Genomic DNA, 25,615 nt, shown 5'->3' on the forward strand with positions numbered 1-25,615 from the left:
TACAACAAGTTTCACTTTTCGTTAACTTAATAGATGACATACAGTAACGTTTGTAAATGAGTGTGGGCATGGAAGTAACATGTCACTGCCACGTCTCAAATGATGTGAGCAGCAAAATTAAGTAACCTCGCAAAAACGATCAGTTCACTACACGTACCAAAAGCGACTACACTGTGAATAGTTTTCGACATATACTTGAACTCGATGTGTTATGAACTTGAAGTAATCCAATTTCTTGAGGAACGTTATGGATGCAATGTGAGAGTGTGTCAACATTTTACGATGGCTTCATTCCTCTGCAGGATAGGAGGAACTGGTACCTGCAGTTTCAGTATGAAGAGCCACACATCCAGCGACTGGGCTGCTATGTCCTCACTCATTCACCTGGAGCAAACCCATACGAAATCAACATCAACGGCAGTTTCAGCAGGCAGCCTGAGTAAGTACGCAGTTATTACAGTGCCATATGTGAGGCATCGTTATAACACGCCGCCAGTTTCATCGTTTATTTAATATTTAGGGTGAACAGCGTAAGATGAATCACGTCTCTCTTTTGTGAACGTTTTAAGAGATCGAAACAAGGCTATGGGGAAATAATAGTATCCAGAGTCGCACATAATATGTGGTATGGTTAATACCCTTAACTATTGTATCAAGCGAGATATTGAAGAAGATAGGTTTTTTTTTTTTAATGACATGGTGTACACTTTTACGGTATTTGAAAGCTTTGGAAAAGTTCTTCTACAGTATCTTTTCATAAGTCATCTTACCTACCCATCTAATCTTCAGCATTCTTCTGCAGCACCAAATTTCAAAAGCTTCATTCCAATGCACTTCAAACAAATAGCTCCAGAAAAGATGTATTTACACTTAGATTCTATTTTAACACATTTCTGTTTTTCGCAAACAGTTTTTCTACATTTTATATCGGCAGTTATGTTGCTGCCCATATATGTCTCATTCCCCAATCTAATTCCCCCAGCTTGGGCCTTCCTGGCCTGTTCAGGTGGAGTTTATCTCCCTCTGCTTTGCCTGATTTTCGATTACAGTCCACCACCTTTTTTTTCTTTTTTTTTCTACTTTTGTTGACGTTCATCTTATAATTTGTTTTCAAGACACTACTCTTTCTGTTCAGCTCCTCTTCCAAGACCTTCGCCATCTCTGACAGAATTACGATGTCATAAGCAAACCTGAGTTTTAATTTCTTCTCCATTAACTTTATTTGTTATTTAGTTATTGTTCGGCAATACGTATACGAAGACTACAAAGCTACTACATATCAACACTGAAACAGAGCTTTCCAGCATAAAGTAATTCAATTGACAACATCTATTCCCTGATATAAAATTCCTTTGTATATTGTATCGCGCCACTCTTCCCTGGCAGAGAATCTTCGAGAGGACACATTCAGGCACGTGCGGGATGTGTTGAAACAACATGAGAAACTGTATTTCCGCATCACAGTCGTAAGATAGACATCAGTCCAAATTTCCTGAGGCTGGTCAAATCCAGTGGGTTTCCTTGGCTTACTGGGCAGTTTCTGATGCTGTGGAGGACAGTTATGTTCCCAGTAGCGTTTCCATCCATCGATGGCATTGAATTCAGTGTCTGGATGTGATAAGAGTGGGATGTCTTGATCTTAATCTTTTTCGCTCTGTAGATAATACATCATTCTATACTGGAAGGTTGAGGCTATCAGCAGTCTTCTGGCATGCACGTAGTAGCGCGGTTTTCGTCTGATATCCGGAAGCGGAATGTGGCTCAAGACAGGTAACCATTACGTGGAATTAGATAATGTTGACTCATTAACAATATGCATGGCTTCGTTAAGTTGTACGTCTATCTTTCCTCGTATGAGCTATTAAGCCAGGAAGACGAACAGTAGGCCTACTCTGTTGTTGAGTATACCTATGAAACCTCGTAATTAAGGAAGACAGGATTGGGTTACAATTGTGGACGGGGCTTGAATGAATTCCTGTTGGTTTGCTTAACAATTTCACTCATTTATTTTAATAAATAATTTTTGAACACAAGCCAATGAGGTCGCAATCAGACTTTTTAAGGCAAGTAACCACAATCATGGCTGAAGGCCTTTAACGCCAGAATGGCAATTATTTAAAATTTAACAAATACATAAAATACAGATAGCCAATAATTTCGAAGACAAGACAATGTGGTCGCCATCAGAATTTTAAAGCAAGTAACCACAATCATGGCTGAAGGCCTTTAACGCCGAAAATGGCAATTATTAAAAAAATTAGCAAACATACATAAAATACAGAAAGCAAATAATTTTCGAAAACAACCCAATGTGGTCGCAAACAGAAATTTAAGGCAAGTAAGCACAGTCACGGCTGATAGGCCTTTAACGCCAGAAAGTCAATTATAAAATACTTAACAAATATACTGTCAAATGGCGAATGGCATAGCAAAGTTGATTGAAAAAATACAAACCACAAATCACCAAACAGGTGATACAAATGATGGAAACTTAATAATACAATAGTAAAATAAAACACAAGGGCCAGTGACAGACGGTGCTCCAAGAATCGAACTCTGAGTGGGTCACACCAAAAACACTTTCGCGAGCGAAGAGAAAGGCAGCCAAGAGTTGCATTCAGATCACAAGATGGTAACTCGGACTCGTGGCAGTCTAACGAGCGACTAATGATAATCTTGGTGAGGCTACCTGACATCCAACAAAACAAATGCAAGATGTAAAATTACGTCAAAGCCAGAACCAGCGGTCTGGGCTCCGCCCACAGAATACTGTGCTTAGAGTGTCCGGAACAAGAAGGAATGACTACCACTAAGGTAGAAGAACGCCACCCGACTTACAATCCAGAAGCTGTCAAACTTACACGCACCAGACAGCGGCGGCAAGGCGAGGAAATGCACTAAACTTAAACACGCAGGGTCCGGTTTCGACGAGGTCGTGCACCCTCGTGACCACTGGCCTTCGATCCGGCAGTAAGTACGCGCCGCCAGCGGACCTGGCGTGTTGTCACTCTGCGCGCACCTCGTTGCTCCTGCGTCCCCAACCGAACTCCTCACTCACACCACAGGGAAAAAGAGCGAGGTCGCCCCAAAGATAGGGCAGCAGAACTACATATCGATTAGCGCCGCTGCTGCCACTAGAGGAAAGGCAACGCTTACGAAAACGAGTGCCGCCAGTGAACACGAGAAGAGGTCAAACAACGCAACCATGCCAACTAAACGATACGGTCTGGCATAAACTTACACACGGTACCAACGCGAGCCGCAGTACGGCTCAACCTATCAAACTACCGATATCCAAGGAGTCTCTGCTGAGAATCCCCAAGTAGTGCCACAGAGTTTATGGAGGATGTTGTTTCTGCTACTGAGCTTGATAGATGTTCGTCCCTTAACTTAAATTCCCTTTCAAAATTTCTTCTTGGTTATTTGAACACCTACAACTCTGTCTCAGTCCCTTCTCAACAACTACTTCCCTTCCATGTCATTCGAATCTGCAGTCTGGCTGCTTTCTCTCTATATACACTCCTGGAAATTGAAATAAGAACACCGTGAATTCATTGTCCCAGGAAGGGGAAACTTTATTGACACATTCCTGGGGTCAGATACATCACATGATCACACTGACAGAACCACAGGCACATAGACACAGGCAACAGAGCATGCACAATGTCGGCACTAGTACAGTGTATATCCACCTTTCGCAGCAATGCAGGCTGCTATTCTCCCATGGAGACGATCGTAGAGATGCTGGATGTAGTCCTGTGGAACGGCTTGCCATGCCATTTCCACCTGGCGCCTCAGTTGGACCAGCGTTCGTGCTGGACGTGCAGACCGGGTGAGACGACGCTTCATCCAGTCCCAAACATGCTCAATGGGGGACAGATCCGGAGATCTTGCTGGCCAGGGTAGTTGACTTACACCTTCTAGAGCACGTTGGGTGGCACGGGATACATGCGGACGTGCATTGTCCTGTTGGAACAGCAAGCTCCCTTGCCGGTCTAGGAATGGTAGAACGATGGGTTCGATGACGGTTTGGATGTACCGTGCACTATTCAGTGTCCCCTCGACGATCACCAGTGGTGTACGGCCAGTGTAGGAGATCGCTCCCCACACCATGATGCCGGGTGTTGGCCCTGTGTGCCTCGGTCATATGCAGTCCTGATTGTGGCGCTCACCTGCACGGCGCCAAACACGCATACGACCATCATTGGCACCAAGGCAGAAGCGACTCTCATCGCTGAAGACGACACGTCTCCATTCGTCCCTCCATTCACGCCTGTCGCGACACCGCTGGAGGCGGGCTGCACGATGTTGGGGCGTGAGCGGAAGACGGCCTAACGGTGTGCGGGACCGTAGCCCAGCTTCATGGAGACGGTTGCGAATGGTCCTCGCCGATACCCCAGGAGCAACAGTGTCCCTAATTTGCTGGGAAGTGGCGGTGCGGTCCCCTACGGCACTGCGTAGGATCCTACGGTCTTGGCGTGCATCCGTGCGTCGCTGCGGTCCGGTCCCAGGTCGACGGGCACGTGCACCTTCCGCCGACCACTGGCGACAACATCGATGTACTGTGGAGACCTCACGCCCCACGTGTTGAGCAATTCGGCGGTACGTCCACCCGGCCTCCCGCATGCCCACTATACGCCCTCGCTCAAAGTCCGTCAACTGCACATACGGTTCACGTCCACGCTGTCGCGGCATGCTACCAGTGTTAAAGACTGCGATGGAGCTCCGTATGCCACGGCAAACTGGCTGACACTGACGGCGGCGGTGCACAAATGCTGCGCAGCTAGCGCCATTCGACGGCCAACACCGCGGTTCCTGGTGTGTCCGCTGTCCCTCCATTTTGAGAATTTCAAGGAGTGTATTTCGTTCAACATTGTCACAAGTTTGCACAAAGTATACAAATGCTATAAACGTAGATTTGCGTTTCTTCAAATAAAATCTTCTTCAAATAAATCTTCAAATCAATCTTCTTCACATAAATCGTGAAATCGTGAAATCAGTATTGCCTCCTGATAGGTAGTAAAGGTAAATAAGGAATCGATGAAGTTGTTCCACAGTCCAACAGAAAACGACATGTAAGCTCGTAGACATCTGCAGAGTGGAGAAGTGTGAACACATCTGACAGCGACCGATACGTGTCGGACGTAGTCGAGAAGTCCGCAAGATGGCTATATCACTTTTATTTCATTTTCACATTTGTCGAGTACGAAACCAAGTGCTTTGTAACTGATGTCAGCGATCACAAAGATACATTTGTATTAAACAGATTAGAATGCTGGGACTTATTCTATGATCCTATTGTCATTTGTTACGTCAATTTATGTTGCAAGAAGAAATACTATTAAGGGGTAACGCCACTGTAGCTGCCTGAAAGAAGCGTATTCTTTACAGTAATTTTTGGGCGGAAGGAAAGGTGATACAGAAATATTACTTGGGATAGTAATTGAGCACATATTTAAGTATATAAAATATGCATCGGAAATTATTACAAAATGGTGACATTGCAGCAATTCTCCCTAGACATGTTGAATTTGAGGCGATTCACGGCGCGCGCGATAACTGGCGCCAATTTGGAAAAGGAAAAAAAAATTTAAAAATCTATGTAATCTGAATGCGTGTAGCTAGTCAACCGTATAGGAAGCATTAGAAACATTGATTTCTGGGTAATTGGTGAGTGTTGGAATAAAGTAGTTCAGTTTTCACAAAAAGGGCAGGCATTTGTTAATAAATATTATTTAAAACAACTCATCAAAAATCCCCTAGGTGGTCCACTTTGAAATGTTATTACAAAGTCGAGGATAAGTTTTCAATTTAAAAAATTGAAAATTGTTGGAGTTATGTTGCGAGCCCTTTATAAACATCATATTTCGGTAAAAACGCGTTTGAAGTTTTGAAATGTGTTATACGAGGGTAAATCAATTATTAACGCAAAGTAGTTTTAAAATTTTATTGTATTCAAATAGGAAACTTACAAGAACATCATTTTTCGACATAGTCTCCATGCGTTTCAACGCACTTGGTCCATCGTTGTACAAGCTTTCTGATGCCATCGGTTGAGCTGCGAGCCAGGAATGCACCGCTACTTTCACTGATTCGTCCGAGGCAAATCGACGGCCCCTTAATGTCTGTTTGAGTGGCCCAAACAAGCGATAGTCAGAAGGGGCAAGATCGGGAGTACATGGAGGATGATCCAGTACTTCAAATTTGAGTTTCTGGTGCGTCTCAGCAGTGAGGGCAGCAGTATGTGGACGGGCATTGTGGTGCAACAACACAACACCTTTTGGCAGCAATCCTCGGCTTTTGCTTCGAACTGCAGGCTTTAGCCTATCAGTAAGCATCTCACTGTAACGTACACTGTGTATTGATGCGCCCCTTTCCCCATAATGTTCCAGTACTGGGCCTTGTGCGTCCCAAAAAACCGAAAGCATCAGTTTTCCTGCGGACGGTTGGGTCTTGAACTTTTTCTTGTATGGCGAATTTGGATGTTTTCATTCCACACTCTGCCGTTTACTCTCCGGCTCGTAATGATGGACCCATGTTTCGTCACCAGTAATGAACCTGTCTAAGTAGTCCCCTTTATTACCAAATCGATCTAAATGTTTCTGCAGATGTCCAAGCGCGTTTGTTTATGCAAATGTGTAAGTTGTTTTGGGACCCATCCTACACAAAATTTATGATATCCAAGCCTGTTGTAGATGATTTCGTAGGCAGAACCGTGACTAATTTGCGGACGATGTGCCACTTCGTCATTAGTAAATCGTCTGTCTAAGAGAATCATTTAACCTGAACGCACAATAGTTTCATTTGTGGCGGTAAACGGTCGTCCAGCTCCTTCATTGTGCGTAAGACTTGTGCGACCATTTCGGAATTTTTCATTGCTTTCGAAGACACTCTGTCGCGGCAAAACACTGTTCCCGTACTGTACTGAAAGTCTTATATGAATTTCGGCCCCTGATACGCCTTCCGACCACAAAAAACGGATCACTGAGCGTTGCTCTTCTTTGGTGCAAATAGACAGCGGAGCACCTATGATTAACAGCACGGCAGCAATAACGAAACTAACCTAGCAGCTTGACGATTTCAAAGATATAACAACAAATAAACAAACCATGCGTAATCAAAGTAAACGACAATACTACCAAAATAAACAAAAATATAACTAAATTGCGGATAATAATTGATTTACCTTCGTAGATATGAACAAATGAAAAAATTCTACTTTTGGAAAACTTATACCATTCATCTTCTGTACCATGATTAGCCTGTCATACTGCTGTCGTTACAAACGACATCAAATCCACTAGTTCATCATAGAACGATTAAAATATTGGTTGTGGTAATCCCATAAACGCCCAAAACATTACAATCCCGCTTAGCCCAACTCAGCGTAGGCGCATTGCTAGGATGATTCGACGGTTGATTTCATATGCGTTCAGGACTAACATACTGCTTGGTATAACAACTTCTGGGCAGTTTGTACACGCAATAATTATTGTGAAGTCGAAGCTCGAGGACTTCGTTCTAGCAACGTGATGTCTGAATTGCTCGTTTCCATTTCACGTGTTGGGAAATAAAAGAGAAAACGGTAAGAAACTTTATAATCCTATAGCTCAATACGTAATTCACCTCAAAATCCTGGTCGATGTCTTTCAGTTTCGTAACAGAGGCACTGACTTCTTCCGAACTGCTCTCAGCCTCATAACTATTCTCTGGACGCTTTGATGATATACTGTTACAATGGCGCATTATTTTCGTACCTCTTCTGCTTGAGTTGACTTTCTTGCCAATCATTCTTACTTCAAAGACAAACCTGTATACTATACGATCACAAATACACTACCAAAAGCAAACACTACACTCAAAAATCAAGACTGAATGCGAAAGAATTGTCTTTTTGTACACCTACCGACGCTTGCTAACGGCAAGCTAACCTATTAGAGGAGTGAAATGCATCCAACTAAACCTACATATTGCAGGGGGTATCCAATTGGCGCAAGTAAGCCTTTTCTGGTCATCAAAGGCGCTAGAGGAGGAGCTCGGAATTCGATACAACATTTTTTTTTCAGGATTTGGAATTCCCTCATGTTTTAGAAGATACAAAGCATATTTTAAGGTAGTATAAATGATTTTTAGAAAATCCTACAGTGGTGTTACCCATTAATGAATGATCGTATCATTCTCTGGCGAGAATCAAGGAAGACGCAGACAGCTAGACAAAGTGATAATGTTTGTTACCACATATCCAATAAAGCAGCCAAACTAATGGGCAGGAGCGTAAATTGAAAGAGGACATGCAATATTCAAAACTGTGTAGAATACTACAGGAAAATTACGTAAGATGACGCAGATAAAGAAAATGTAAATCTTGACACGATTAGAGTAAGAAGATTTTCAAGAAAAAGTCGACTTTGGCTTTCGGTTAAGGAAAGTGATTTATGATTGGACAGTTGGAATACGCAACTGTGTTTTGTGTAAATGAAACGACAGTAGTGTCCCAGTTTGCAACATCTAGTTATATTGGAACAATGTTTTTGAGATCACAATAACTTGAACACTAACAATATTACACACTTAACACATGCGTATTGCTCCACTGAAATACAACTTATGATGTCTTGTTTATTTTTTTTTTTTTTTAGTTTCCCTGTGTCAGCTAAAGTAGCATTCAAAGGAAATCTAATGGTGAAAGCATATGCAGGTAAATGTAAGTATGGATTAAAATGTTATTCTTATTGAATTAGAAGTTATACACAACAAATCTTTTTTTTTTTATTATGGTAGAGGTTAATGTGCAGGAGATACAAACACACATTGTTCATAACGAAAAACGTTAGTCATTGTACATCGATCAAAGATGCAATAAACGAATTGTCTACAGCTTTTTGAAGTCGGATAACACAGTTTTCTCGTATTTAATGAGCTTTTCAAAACTAAAATCTTTCAGTACACCAATATTATTAAATTTCATTCCGCAAACATTTCCTTGTTGTAATTCGCAATCTCCATAGACAGCTTCTGTTACTGAATAGATGCAGGAGGCAAATAAAGTGCACTGCGACAGAGTAATTATTTAGTCGGGAGAGGAGAGAAATTTTTTGTGAGGAAATCAGTCTGTAGCTCAATTTTTCATACTCTTCTGGGAAATGATGGAAACTATGATATTTCCAAGGTTTCCTATGTGTCAATAATAATATAACTTCTACAAAAAAATCATCGTAATTTAAATAAAAGGTAAGCTACTATAGGAAACTGTCAGTAAAATCATATGTTAGCATTAACATTCAAGTTAATCTCCGTGTTTATATTCTGTTCATGATTTTCATTTCAGGGTACAAAGAGTTTAGTGGAGAGTACAATTTGGCGTATGTAGACAAAGACATTGGTATTGATCAGTTCTGCTATTTGGGACAAGGTGAGTCTACATGCTAAAAATTTCTGAGATGAAAACCTCTGCCTTTTGAGTTTTCTTATCTTCAGAGAAACTAAATTAATTTAAAAATACACATACCTGCGTTTATTCAGATCACATTTTAGGACCTCCATCTTTAAAAAAGACAGAAACATTCTCTTTGAAAATGAAATAACGGCAATGTCAAACTTCGCTGAATGAGGAATTTCTTTGGTCTGCACATGTAACATGCATCAGAGATGCATAGTCGAGATGAAGCAAAAAATATCAGTAGTTATTTCCATAAATTAGCTATACAATTTGCCAGAAGTAAATTATTTTCAACCTAAGCATACCTAATTAAGAAAAGCTGTGTCAAATGGAAATATTTACACTTATATCTGATTTCACTTGATGGATTTGTTATGATATCCGTGTTGGGCAATTAATTCACATTACTGATTTTGTTGATTACAGTTAATTAACTTAAGTATGGATATTGTATGAAACAGACTCATTAAAATAATTTATTTACTGTTTGACATTTGAGATTAACCATAACCAAAGGGCAGCAAGGAGAACATGAAGGCATGTTATGGAAGTATATTCTAGTTGTTTTCATTTGCACAAAACTTCTCTGTTTTCAATGGCAAGTACGATGATGATGGTTTCACCATACAATGTGTGTTAACAGATTGCTTTGAATTGTTTATTTCATATTATGAATTTATTTCATATGACCAGATCACAGTCATCACACCCCCACTAACATCTAACTAGATACCCTCAGTAAGCTAATATTACAATATATATATAGTGCATGAGCATATTAATCATTACAATATGCTCAGTTAATTTATCAGTACACAATAATAATAATGATAATGATAATAATACATATAATTATGAATGTATATGAAGCTGACATTCTAATTAACACTTCATTAACTAAATTTCCATTACATTTGCTACTTCACTGGTGTGAGTTGCTACCTTGCATCACCAAATTTTCATCCAGCAGAGAAACCCCAATGGAATGTACAAGAGTTATGTACACTTAACAAAAATGTGTTTGGGCAATGCATGGAGCTGTTTGAAATAGTGCCTCAATATCATCATTGTGTTGACCTGAGCACAGTCTGTTTTCATGCCCAGCAATCAAATTCACTGCACAAACAGATTTACCATGTGATCTTTTAGTCTACATTGGCTAAGAATGAACTAGCTATGGGAATTTGAACAAAAATTACATAAAATAGTAATAAAAATGATGAGAACGTTTGTTATGGTTTTGAATAATTGATGTAGGCAGCATCAGAGAATTTATATTGAATGCACTAATGATTTATTAAGCTACGCTAACAATTAAAGTGGTGGTATTACAAATATGTGTTTCTGTATGACATAAAATTATAGTAATAATCACATGCAATATAGACTGGATGATGCCTGTTTAAAGTGGTAGTGGATCAACAGATATAAATTAAACATCACTATTTCATGAAAAACAGATTTCCATTCCGTTAAACTACTCACAGATAAATATCTAGCTCACATATAAATGAAGTGGACTGTGGTGCTGAATATCAAAAGTCGCATAAGCATGAGTAGATTCCAACAAACTAATCACCAAAAATTCAACAATCTTGTTCAAAGCTAACGATTGCCAGTCACTCACAAATAGTTAGAGTTCCAACTGCTTCATGGAATAAGTTTCATCCAACCCAAAATTCCTCTTAAGTGCAAATGAACATTAAAGTGTTCACATGACCACTTGCAACCTCAAGGCGAGGTAACGGATAAGTGTCAACTACTGTCTGTGGCTTGACTGTAGAACTGTAGTCAACACAAACGCCACTGCAACCAGAAGGCTTAGGCAACAAAACGAGAGGACTGGCACACTGACTAGCTTGAATGGGAGCAATTACACCATCATCTTGCAATTCTTTCAATTCACTGGCTACTTTGTCTCGTAAAGCAATTGGAACAGAGTGGGCACGAAAAAATTTCAACTGTGCATTATCTGTCAATGCAACATGCGCTACGAATTTATTTGCTTTTTCCGTTCCTTATGAGAAAAGTTCAGGAAATTCTTTAAACAAGCTAGCGATACTGTCTTTTGTTTCAAATATAGAGACTGGCAGTACATTGCCATGGGTACTAAGGCCAAAGAAATCAAAGGTATCTAAAACGAAAATGTTCTCACTGTCTCTTGATTTCCACACAGTAAAATTCACTGTCCTAGTATGAGATTTGTAAGTGGTAGGCAAACTACACTGTCCAAGCACTGGAATTTCCTGTCAGGTTGTAAGCAGTGAGGTGCTTGCTACATTTAGAAACGCGTGATGAGCCTAACTTTTAGTATGTGGCACAATGAAGCAAAGTTACTGAGGCACTTGTATCTAACTGAAAGTTCAGAAATTCTAACCACACTGACACCTCTCCAACATACAAGTTAGCTTCAAGACCATTAACCACAGAGTGACGATCTCAAAAGAAGTGTCTCCTTCAGAATAACAGTGTCATTTGTCTAATAGTTTATGCACAATCAATTAAAGATGAATTTTGCTTGTACAGGCACACAATATAAATGACAAAGAAGTTGTTGTTAACACCTGATCAACAGCACAGACATACCAATCAGTAGCAGCGTCTCTTTGTACTCTATTCAATGATTGTATCAGATATTGCATTTATAGCAGAACTTTAAACTAACAAGTGCATTTATTTTAAGCGACATTTGATTAATTAAATAAGAATTCACTTAATAAATAAACTATTTGTATGATACATTGTTACATAGGGAAAGCTGCAAGGAATGTCATTCTCCTTTCACTTTCTGTGTCAGTGTGGAGGATATTGCTCTGACATATTTAAATAAGTAAAAATAAATAAAACATATTATAATTCCGTAAATAAAGTATATACAGATGTGACTTTCAGTGATGATATCATTCAACCACTAGTAGCAAGCAAAGTGGCGCAGTGGAATCACATCTGGTAGCATGATGCTTCAAACACACGTCGGACCATCCTCATTTAGCCTTCCGTGATTTCCCTAAATCGCTTCAGGCGAATGTCAGTATGGTTCCTTGAAAGGCCATGATCGACTTCCTCCCCCATCCGTCACTAAGCCAATGGTAGCGATGACTTCGCTATTTAGTCCACTCCTCCGAATCAATCAAGCAACACCTTGTTTGCGAAGATCCTAGGTTTTAGCTTTTTATAACATACATGGTATTAAGATCTCATTTTATGCACCTCAGTGCCATGATCATACTGATGTGATTATTTTTGCGTTGTCACGAATCTGCGAATTGCGACTTAATTTTGAAATTAGTCTTAGCGTTCATTATCGGTCATTTCACAACAGTCTACTTAGTGCCCGAGCCACCAAACCTAACCGACTATCCCCACTGCCAGTACTAGGGAAATTACAGCTTCTACTCCCTGGCTTACCCGCTGCAGCTGGGGGTCGCCCAGCCCAGGTCACACTGGAGTGTCCCAGTTCACTTTGGCTCACCACAGCCTCGCCTCGAACCCTCAACCAAGCCACCACTTATAATTACATGGTTTCAATAAATTTACCGCGCTGAGAGCTCGCCAGCATTTGCATTATGCGATATCAGTTTCTTCGAATCTGAAAAATCACATCAAGCAAAGATATGTTCTCAGTGCAGAAGGAATAAAATTTGTTGAAATAAGTTGACTGATCTGGAGAAAAGTAAGCATGCAGAAGAGCAAGAGAGCAAAGGAGCTATTGACCACATAGACGAAGATATAAAAATAATACAGTGCTGTGCATAACTTAAATACGAGATAGATAAGGTGACACAACATATTAAATACACAGAGGAAATGAATGTAAGTGCGGCAGCACATTTCCAGGGATCTTCAAATCGTGAACAGAACGTTGGACGTCAGAGTGCGTGAGGACAGCGTGACTATAGTCCCAAATGGCGTTGCTCCTGCAACACAATGCAGTTGAAGTAACGGGAAATGACAGTGTGAGACAATGTGCAAGCAGTAGCGGTACACTGTGGTGATGTTCTCCACTACAACATGGGCCAGAGATAACATCAGGATCCCTTCACACGAGGAAGAATCATTGATGAATGGAAGAAGGATGAAGTGTCACAAGTGTAACCCAGGAGTTTGGTATTTCTCACAGGACTGTTACTTGTGAATGGTGAGTGGTCCGAACCAGAGGCACTGTCGATAAAAAGAGAGGAGTTTGTCGACCACGGTTATCAACAGCAGTAGATGACCGCTACAGTATGGAGCAGACAGGAAGGGCCCCACGTCAAACAGTGGGTGCAATTGCAACCATACTTAACAAGACTGCAAGACATGCACTCTCATGCTCCACAGGTAAAGCACAGGCGTGGTCTGTTTGCCCAACGACCAATACACTGTGTTCCGCTAACACCCGCATATCAACGGCACTGTTTGCGATGGTGCCAAAAGCTTATGGAGTAGACCAACGAAGAGTAGGGTCGAGTGCTGTACTCGGGTGTGAACAAATTCAGTTTGAGTACTGATTCTGAATCTACCCTAAGCGGCGGGAACATGCAATATATGCAGGAACATTTTTGACCTGTGCAAGGCGTGGGATCGATAGTTTCCTACTCTATCTTTGCCTAACTCACGGGAATTTGTTTACCTTCCATGCACACAGGGGGCAGCCAACACTTACCCAAATTACGCAGGTCGATCGTACTGATGGAGTCAGTTGTATGCTGGAGTTAGTCCGGACATTTACTCTGGTGATGGGCTGGAGGTGCTACACATTCAGATGTTTCCATAAGGGGAAGTTCTACTTGCTGCGTCCTGCTTTCAGGTGGTTCCCACAGTCCAAACCCGGCGGTTAACATTGAGAGGTGTCTTAAGAATGAAGTTAGCCGAAGTGCATGACTTTTCACCAACTAGATTGAGGGTTAGGAAACAGCTTCACTCGGAAAATCATTGAGAAAAAATATTATTTGGTGCGAACTTACGCTAAAATTGTCTCTCTGGATCTCACTGGAAAACTGACGCTCAACATTCAGCTATTGCTGCTTGCCCTGGTTAATATTTCATTTCTGTGCTGATCAATTTCTTTTATTCTAAGTGATGATTTTTCCTTATATCTCTCTTGAACGAATGATAATGGCTGAATATTCTATTAGATCTTTTATATTATTACCTCACCTAGTGGACCTTTTATAACCTTTTTCTCTTGCCTACGTTATATGATAATTTCTGGAGCGCCAACGCAAAATATAGTTTCTGCAGCATTTAACCATCACCCCTTTGTTTATGTTTGCTGCTTCAAAGTATGTAATTAGTATCTCCCGTGTCTCAGCATTCAAATTTTATCACTTGTTTAAGCTGGTGTTTTAACAGTAAAACAGTAAACAGTGGTGGTAGGTTCCTATGGTACCAAACTGCCGAGGTCATTGTCCCTAGGCTTCGCACTACTTAGTACAGTTTATTTTATGATTAAATTTGGATTCATGTTTTTCAAGAACGGTCGCAGGTTCTAATCCTGCCTCGGGCATGGATGTGTCTGATGTCGTTAGGTTAGTTAGGTTTAAGTAGTTCTAAGTTCTAGGGGACTTATGACCACAGATGTTGAGTCCCATAGTGCTCAGAGCCATTTGAACCATTTTTCAAGAACTTGTATATTTGTTATTTTGGGTCGAAGACTAAGCTAATAAAATCTTGTAATAATACCACGATCAAAATTATTTCTAGCACCTGCTTCCTATGTATCATTTGTCAAAAATGATCGTTTTAGTGGTCCGTCCACAATATAGTGTTGGGAGGCTTACTGTTGCATCGGCGTATTGATCTCCAAATCTTTGAACTTGATACACTCATTAGTCAAAGTTGTTGTGGCATTGTACTCCTTTATGGCTCTTTTCAGATATGCATATGATGATGGCTTCATTTTTATGGATGACAATGCGCAACATCATCGAACACCATTGATGGATAACCTCTTGGACTAACAGTATATTCAGCAAATGGACTCACCTGCACATTCCCCCAACTTAAATCTCATAGAAGAGAGGGAGATGTGGTGGGGAGACATATTGCTGCAGGTAGACATGCCCCAGCGACCACCCAGCAGTTGTCAGTGGCACTGGTGGAGTAATGGAATGCCCAACCAGCATGTTGCAGAGCTTGCACTGCTGATAATGGTGAACACACCCTATTAAAAACCATATTCCCTCCACTCTTTTGTAGCATCCAGGGGACAATCATAGATCGCAATCACTTAAGTGTGATTATTGTCTTTAAATACTAGTGTCATTTCTGTTCGTCTCACTGTGTATTTATTTAAGTTTCCTTCTGTTCTGTACTGTAGCAGTTCTTTTTAGGCGTGGCCAAGGTTTCGTCAAGCTATATTACTTGGCAGTGACACATGATGAGAAAGTGTGTTTCGTTCTCAAGTTTTCCTCAAGAATGTATATTCCGTTGTTGATAACTGCGTGAAATAACCGCAGAAATCGATGTAGGACGTTTGGCGAACGTGTCTGTTAGAACAGTGCAGCGAAATTTGGCGTAAGTGAGCTACGACAGGCGACATCGCCTGCAGAGCCTCTCCTGGTCTTGTGACCATATCGGTTGGATCCTAGTCAGACTGGAAAACCGTTGCCTAGCCAGATGTGTCACGATTTCAGTTGCTAAGAGCTGTCTGTACTCCTAATGTAAGTGTTAAGTTCGTGGAAGATAATTCTTTCCTGACAATATTTTTAACTTTCTTCCCATTTCGTACACGGATAGAGGCACAGGAATATTAAGTGTATGCCTATTTACGAGCTATGTACACAGCCTGAAGGAGAAGTGAAGCACATATAAGACATGGATGGATGTCAATGTACCATCATACAATGACACACCATCGACAGGCATGTAAATGATTACAGTAACAGTTTTCTGTGACAGGTGTGACTAAAATAAGTTAGTGTTGTTACCAGACTTGGTTAGTCGTATAAGATATGTGAACGGTGTCAGATGTTGAGTGATCACTGTGAAGGTCCCGCAGGCTGTGCATAATCGTGTGAATAGCGTTACCAGCTCCTAACAGCGTTTCAAATGGCGCTTATTATGGATCTCAATTTGGCTAGATGGTCGTAACGTGCAATGCCCAGGTTTGGGATGCAATCGGATGTGAAAGTTTCCTGTTTGGATGACATGGGCACGTTAGGGCACGCATACTTGTCGTCAATGTTCTGGTCGACCACACGGGAGGATCGCCATATTGTGTACCAAGTATATCATAGCTTTTTCACATATATGCCTGCCATACAGTAGCAGCTGTTGGCCTTCCTTCACCGTTGATTGAAGAATAACAGTAGCTATTCTAAGAAATTACTGTCTCACTCTTAAGATACCGTTAAGGCCATAACACAAATGGCTGTCTTTGGTGTGGTGGCGAGACTGGGAAGTGGGGGATTGTGGGGGAATGACGCCGCATTGTGGTCAGAGATGAACCGCAGTTCTGCAGTACCACAATGGACCACCATCGGCGAGTATGCTGGTGACCTGGTCAGAGGTCCCATTCTTGTCAGAGGTCCCACTCTTCCAATGCTTTGGAGAGGCAGAGCAGTGCTACTGATGGCGTCATGGTATGGGGAGCCTTTGGATACGACTTCAGGTCACAGCTGATACTGAATGTAGGAAGTTTGATGGCAACTTGGTACATCATGGACATCAAGCATCCTTGTGTGTTGCCTCTCATGCAAGGGTGTTATGTGGCCACTCTCCAACAGAACACAGCTCATCCACACATAGCATATGTCTCTATCAACTTTCTACTTGACAATGACAGAACCCGAAAGATCCCTATAATTGTCACTTAAATGTCTAGGACCAGCTCAGACATCAACCCCATCCCAGTGACAGTTTGGGATATCAAGGACAAGTTACAATGGCCGTGGACCAACTTGCCTCAGGAGGGAACACAATGGTTTGATGGTACTCTTCCCAACAAAATCAGTGCTTGCATCCAGGCCACAAGGGTGCAATGTCATGCTGATTTGTGGGTTCCTACTACCAAGTTTTTTTTTTTTTTTTTTTTTTTAAATTGAACTAGATTTTGTAACCACTGATATAACGTGGCAAATGCTCTCTAACCATGAAGTGACCTTTTTTCCATCTCGCTTTTTTGGTACTTCACTTTCATTGTCAGCTAGTACATTATTTCCTTATCTGTGTCTTACACGGAGTGCTAGGACTGGGTAGACAGGAGAGAGATCAGTACTCTTCAAAATTTTCATTTAGTGAAATAAGAAAATCAATTTTACAATGAATAACAACAAAATTAAAAATGGTACTGAAGTCAAAATTTATACGTTCAGTGGTATTAACAGACTGATAGTCTCTTAATTAGGCCCAAATTCCAAGGCATTACGATAAACCAAAAAAAATAAATAGATAACGTAACGCAACGATACCCACACGACGTTAAAACCACTGGAATAATAAAATTACACAGGGTTGTACCTAAAGTAAGTACAACTAGCCAACAAAAATTAAAATGTATAACAGACTCAAAATAAACTATTTTACATAGGCCAGAGCACCACATACAAGCTTGCTATAATCGTCAGACTCTTACATAAAAGCTTTCCCTCATAATGCTACACAGTCTGATTAATAAGTGAGTTATAATTTATCTACAATATTATCAAATATAAGCAATATCGAAGCAGTCTCAGAATATAACAAAATGGCCCAATGCATTCTCAGGATGTCAAAATAATTTTAGCCTTGTACTCAGAACAGATTTATAACAACTACATTAATCAGAAGAAGCAGGGCTCCAAACAGAATCAACAAGAGGAAATCAGACCGAGACACAAGCACCCTAGCAGAAAATATGTCAGGGGTTTGTTTCAGTTACACGTGCTCACATCACCTGGAAAAAGAATAACACACACAGTTCAGTGTGTACTACAGCACAACTGTACTGAGTAAACACCACGCTATACCCACAAACAGTAATACCAAGACAATGGAAGCAAATGATAAGTAATCGTCCTAGCACTGACCATAAACATATGACCAAGTAAATAACTCTGCTTTCTCCTGTGAACACACTACCAGTTAACAACCACTTCTGGCAATCTTTTAGGGAAGCATTGTACGACAACAGACACACACCGCTCATTATGCCGCCCCAAATCATGCCTTTCAGGAAAATGCAAGACAGATTGCTCTAAGGAAAACAACACAGGGCGTGCCGTGCTACGACAGCTTGGAAGGGACGGTCTTCATAAAGGCTTCCAATTCACCATTGCTACCCAGGCATGCGGCAGAATCAATTCAGCCCACTCACTCGGCGGTGCCTCCAGGTTCCTTGTCATGTTGCCCCTTCAGTGCTCCACTACCGTGTTCTTTCCTTTTTGCCCAGCTGATGTCGCACGCTGCTTCGCACTGGTCCTCGTACCACGATACACTGATAGACAACACCCCTAAGGAGTCACACTGTCATGATTGCAGCCTTGCTGGAGTGGTTTCTGAAACTGCTACATTTGAGTGATATCTTACGGCGACACACTATTCTTATCTGATCTGTGTGATCTGTACTTGTGGGATTCAAAACTTTTTGTGGTCCATGCCATGAAAGATGACAGTTGTCAGAATGCGTTACTGCATCTCATTACCTGCGATCAGTGCGCTGCTATTGTATGTCGACAATAGTGCAGCAAAGGAAGTGTCAGCGCAGCATGCAGTTTTTTCAGATTTCTTCCCCCATTTCCCATCCCCCCTTGATTTATGACCTCCGTCCTCATCCTGCCTCACCCATCTGCCCTCGCCCTCTCCCAGCCTCCATCTCAACTCTGCTAGGCTAACTGCCTTAAATATAAATTTGGAGAAATTTAAAAATGGGGGTTGTATGTCGTCCTGTTGGTTGGAGATAGGGGCACAGGCTGCATGATTGCCAGATTTTTCCAAAAGAGAGGAGCTACGATGTCACATGGCAATCAAGATGGCAGAAGGTCAATAGATCATCAACATGACGGCTGGTCACAATATGACGCCTTACATGACATCACTTGCTCCTGATGATTCCCCCCCCCTCCCCCCCCCCCCCCTCTTCCCAAGATAAACGAATCCTGCGCTTCACACCACATTTTCTTGTCATCACATGATAATATTTTTGCATATTTTTGCTCCATGTTTATCAGTGGCAAACAGTCACTATTTGTATTTTAACGGGGTGAAAGTTCAAAATTTAAAGCTGAACGAGGACCGCCAAGCAGACTGAAATTAGAGTTTTAAATAATCAAAAATCGACACAGGTGATGTACAGTGTACATTTCAGTGGGAAGAGACACATTAGGCTAATAGGAGAGTGTGCCATGAGCTGATAATACTGATATCGTGCCCTCTTTCTACCATGATGCGTGTACCATTTTTTGAAGTTACGTTTTTTGTTTTGCGTAATGTTTCATACTTTGTATGCCATTCCATATTTTAGACACTTGCCCTTTGTCCCCTCTCTTACATTTGTTACATGACGTTCCATATTTTAGACACTTGTACTTGCCCCTCTCTTACATTTGTTACACCTCTGCGTTTGTAGAGAAGCATAAGGTATACATATTCTCTGTGAACATCAGTGGCACACTGTGGTATATGCAATTTTTGGCATCTGAATATAAAACTGGGAAAATACAGTCAACAAAAGCACTGCCAGTGTATGACTAAAATCCGATTCGAATTCTGAGCTGTCATATTTTTTTAATCTGTCATGAAGTTTCGTAAAAGTGTATACTCTGCTAAATATCGAGAGATTCGTTTTATGTCTGAGGCATTATGCAAGGGTGGGCAAAGTGAAACTGGCTTAAATTTACGCGCCAAACACCACGCTGGCATTGGGCAACAGTTGCTCAATGTAGTGACCGGGATTTTCTGGTGCATAATGGAGCTTGCTCTGTGAGTTCTGTTAGCCGGACAGGCTGAATCAGGCCGTCTCCGAAGAAATGAAAAATTACGGACTGGAATGTTCCAATACCTCTTAGCTGAAAAAGCTCAAGCAGAATTAATCACGTCCAGGTAAGTTTGGAAGCTGTAGGTTATGTATAGTAGGAAGCTTTTAAATTTAAAGATGCAATTTCTCTTTGTAATAGTCTGAAAAGACGATCTTTTAATAATCATTTTCAGAAATAACCAGAGTTCCCGTTTTGGTTGAATTCTCCGTCACTAGGGCCAGGTTTCCCGATGTTTTTAATCATTAATCATTTCGAATAATTTTCTAAATCTCTTCGCTGTACTAATGACGTTATGACAGAAAAATGTAACACACTTTCCAGATCAATTATATTTGCCAGCCTGTAAATAGTTTAAGCATACGTAAACAAAGTACACGTCCTCATTTTAGTGATAATGTGAGAAGATTTCTTATTGCTTCTAGGTCGTATAATTGAAATATTTGTTGCAGAAATGGCCCAAATCTTCACCACTGAGAAGAAACCCAGTGCTGAGCTGCTCGAGCGAATCTGGAAGATCGTTGACGAACACCCTGAAATAGAAAAATCATTATTCAAGGAAGTAATATGCTGATACAATATCTGTTAACAAATAAAAATTAAGGTAAACAACTTGTTAGATTTCTAATCTCTGTTTTCTTCCTCTGTGTTGCCTTCTACTGAGTAATAACTGTGCGTCCGAAGGAACCAGCAAAAATCAGTCTTTACTCATATATTTCAAAGAGTATTATGTATAGATCGTTACTAATAATGAAATAAATCGCTTACGCTAGGAACTAGAAACACACAGTTTTAAAGTGACGCCTAGAACCGATGATTTGGAATACTATATTGTTATTAAATGATACTCCAATTAGTTTTCCATAACTCTGATTTTTATAAAATAACGGGACAGTCAGTGAATCTGTGTCGGCTATGGCAACATCCTGAACAATCTTACAACCCTGAGTTGCATTAAGATTCTTTAGATGAAATCTGCACCTAATCACTTTCAGTTAAGCAACTGTGCCTTACTGAATTTTTCTTGTACAACTCACCCTACGTAATAAACGTCTGTATCTCCTACATAGCTGAATTTCACCAAAGTGTTTCACCCAGTCTCTTCTCCTGCATACACTTTACGTAAATCAGATTTCTTGGGTCACTGAGATACTACCGGTAGACAGCTAAAAATAATGCAAATCGATGGAGAATATCGATCAGCACAAGAAAACTGGAAATGGTGGAGGCTGCTGGAGTTCTTCTGTAGTATATTTTCACGAACACCTACAATCAGAACTGCAAGACAAGAAGATTTACAAGAAAATACCGCAAGACCGAAGTTAGGTCATAGTTAAAGAAAGATTTAGATAGTAAATATCGGACTGCAAAGCCTGCTAAGATTTGGATATGCATTCAGATTATAGCCTTGGACTTAAGCCACGTGTAACTGAGTGAGATGAAGAAGAAATCCTACAAACTGTTTCCATCAAGCAACTGAAGAGGTCGCAAAGGAATAAATGTGAAACTTATCTGACGACCAGTCTGAAAAGTGAAGTTTCAGTCAGGTGACCATCGAAATATACAGCATAATAAAATAATCTCTTGAAGAGTTACTAGGTAAAGAGCAGATATCCTTCATACAAGAAACCACAGAATTAAATATGAGCTTTATTTTGGTAAAGGACGGAAGAATACAAGAAGGTTCGAAGCTCAGAAAACCGTTATTGTGGTCGTATTCACATGGAAATAAAATGTCTGTCAGACGGCAGAAGTGTTTTCAAATGAACGCTTAAGTTATTTCTGTTTAACAATTCTTATATCATAGCGTAACTATTGAAAATAAATAAGTATTCAGTTATAAAGCAGCAGCTGTCCAGTAAGGAGTCACACAAATACGTTTTAATTGTCTGAGAAATTGTTATTCATATCACACGTTTCGCGCCATAATGTTCATCTTGAATATGATTCATGGAACTAATAAAATCAAAACTAAACAGAAAAAAGTGTATATTTTTAAATCGATTGCGGTGTTACAATTTATAAGAATGGATTTAAAGTTAAGTGATAGACAAGTAATTTACAATATTTACAAAAACGAAGTGAGAACAATAGATTGGCATTTCTATTACGACAGATTTTTGTTAAGAATAGTGTAAAACAGAGTTGCAGCCCACCATCCAATATATGTTGAAGGTAGTAAAAGAAAAGTTTACTTCTGTCAAAGAATTACATGTAACTCAATAAATATTTCTTAATTTTCCTGAAATAGCATGTCATGAGCACACCTATGAAAGTGAAATTTGTCCTACAAGAGATGGAAAAGGAGAAACTGTTCGCCTTTAAAATGTCCTTCTGCAGAACAATGTTCTAACTCTAGTGGGCAGATAATTACCTGACGCAATCAGTAGCAAGAACAATGGAAAGTAGAATTGTTGACGAAATCTCTTATCGGTAAGGGACGTGCTAGTAATAAAATTATATGGTGTCGAGAATACTTAGCCTGGCACTGATATGACTAAGAGAGAAAATTTTGAAAAGCGCAGAGAGAAATTAAAACCTTGTAGAACAGAAAACAGGTTATCTAGGATACTGTATGTCACATGCGCAAAGATGGAAATATAGTAAGAGATTAAGAATGGCTTCAAAACACGAGCATGCGCAAAGATGGAAATATAGTAAGAGATTAAGAATGGCTTCAAAACACGAGCATCACTGATATAAAAAAAAATCTGTTACTTTATTTAGAATTAATTTATATACATTTTTCGTCGACAATATCAGAAATAAAAAAGAAAATATCCATGATTCAGTTATACATTAATTCACTTTCAGTTCCTCTAATATTCCGGTATATTACGAAATTAATAGATAGAAATCATATAAAAATACAAAATATCGTTTGCACACGCAACGGGTTAGTTTATCAGGCAGTCTTACAACTGATGAATGAAGTGGATCACAATGAACGCAAAAGTACTTCACACCTAGTAATTGGTTTCGTTAATACAGTCATATTTTACGTGAAAAACATTACAGTAAAAGAGCTGTAAATATCAAAGTGAAATCTGCGTCAGCCACAGTTAATGAAATCATTGCACGAGTAATTTCTTAGAACGAAGATCTTAAAATTTTTTACCTTTTTCTTACGTAAAATGAAGTTAATTGAGATTCTTTTATGCATCTGTATTAAAGGGTGAAAGTCCCACTAAGGAAAAGTGATTGCGTCAATAAAACTGTGGAGATTAACATTAAGAAGTATTGGATTTACTTCTTCATGATCAAGATCATAAAAGTTGTAAAAATGATGTACATTTCGTAGTTTCTCTACTGTACTGAGTTTTTGATGCAACATACAAAAGCTGTGAAGTACCATACACTCATATAGACCCAAAAAGACTTTGCAAGCAAACTGTTTTGGTACTTTCAGCTTTTTCTGTCAAGGACGGTAACTTGTTTCTTTAAAAGACAACACAGAAATAAATTAGACAAAACATAAAAACTATTGCTATTTGTTACAACACTAAAAATACACAAAAGGTCGGTAACTCTTCAAACAAATGGATAGTCGTGCCGGCAAATGTAAAAATAAAACTATTAGCTGTATTGGAGTACAACTCGATATTCTCCACGAGTTAACTTTCTGACTAGCATGATGTCGCAGAGTTACACTTTTTATGATTTTTACATAGAACTCGTAAATTCGCCGTTGGACTGAAGTTTTTCTACACGTCACACTCTAGAATCAGACGGTACCACGAACACTTTGCGTCAATCAGAGTTTACGATAGCTGTACTGTGGACTATGTCTACGTGTGTCAAACGCCTTTTAGCTTCATTTCCCTGTGTATTTATTACAGTATTAACACGAATACTCTTGTTAAGCAATGTTTAAGTAATTTTGAATCAAACAATATATATTCGTGAAGTTATCTGACTACAAAACATTTTGATAATGTCAATACATAAATAACCCTAGTAATTAGACGTTGTTAATCTTCAGAGAACAAGTTTTCGTTTCTGCAGAAAACATATAATGAATCATAATCGAAAACATTTTAGCAATATTCAGCTCATTGTAATTTCGTTGCAATTTGTTTGCTAATCAGAACGCATTGCAGTGAACTTAACTTTAAGTAATTTTGAGATTAACTTTAAGAAATTTTACGTATTTCATTGGCACAAAGCAGAATACGAGTATCGGAAGAAATTGTTTATATCTTTCTGCAATTTTCAACATACATAACTTGTATAAATTCATATAGCCTTCATTCCATTGTTTTGTGCAAACACTTATGTAACAATGTATACAACGTGGTTATTGAAATGTTATATAAACAACATGGATGTAGCCCCTCTAGGCTATTCTCTCACTAGCTCTTGCTAGGCACATTGTGTATTAGTTTAATTCATGAATATACTGGAGAATATACATGAAACGTGTCGTTTATTACGTAGATAGTTTGTCTACAAAGAAAAGGTTTCGAAATCCTTGGAAAAATAATGGCAGGTATGTAACACAAGCCATTAAACAAATAACTGGCAAACTGATGTACACCCGCCTCTGCACATCAACTGCGCGCTCGAAGATAACTAAATATGACATTACCCACATTTCAACTTCCAGAAGACTTCCTTCTGGTTATAAAAAAAATCACTGTAGTTTTCATAGCTATTCAGTTTGGTAAGAATTTTCATAGCTACTTGCAGGATGTTCTAAGCCAATAGAATGGCCCCTTCATTTTTCATCACTCGTGCAACATGCGTTGCTTACAGTGGTTTGTGTAGCTGTCTGTGACCGTCGTCAGTAACTTTGAAAAACTGAAACTTCCTGAAAGGTTAGAACTGTGCGATGGACCGGGACTCGAACTCGGGACTTTTGCCTTTGGCGGCAAGTGGTCTACCACTCGAGCTACCCAAGCACGACTCACGACCCGTCCTCTTGTACCTAATTTCATATGGAAGAACAATGTTTCTTAAAATTTAAGTAATTGTAGTCACGTACTCCCAAGCAAACTAAAATATCATTTTAATTTTTCACACGGCTCTGTTCACATACCTCTAAATCTGTACCCATCGAAAAGAAGCAATTAGCTTGTAATATGTTTGAGAGCATTAACACTGATTGAACGCCACTAATCCACCCCGGTAAGTAACAGGTAATAAAGAAATAAGTGATTCTGCTGAACAGTCGAGGTAGTGGATATCTTAACTAGATACTAACCAGACCGGCTATAGATATAGTCGTCCGCGATAAGCAAAT

Source organism: Schistocerca nitens, chromosome 8 (genome assembly GCF_023898315.1).
Source record: "Schistocerca nitens isolate TAMUIC-IGC-003100 chromosome 8, iqSchNite1.1, whole genome shotgun sequence".
Classification (NCBI taxonomy): Eukaryota; Metazoa; Arthropoda; class Insecta; order Orthoptera; family Acrididae; genus Schistocerca; species Schistocerca nitens.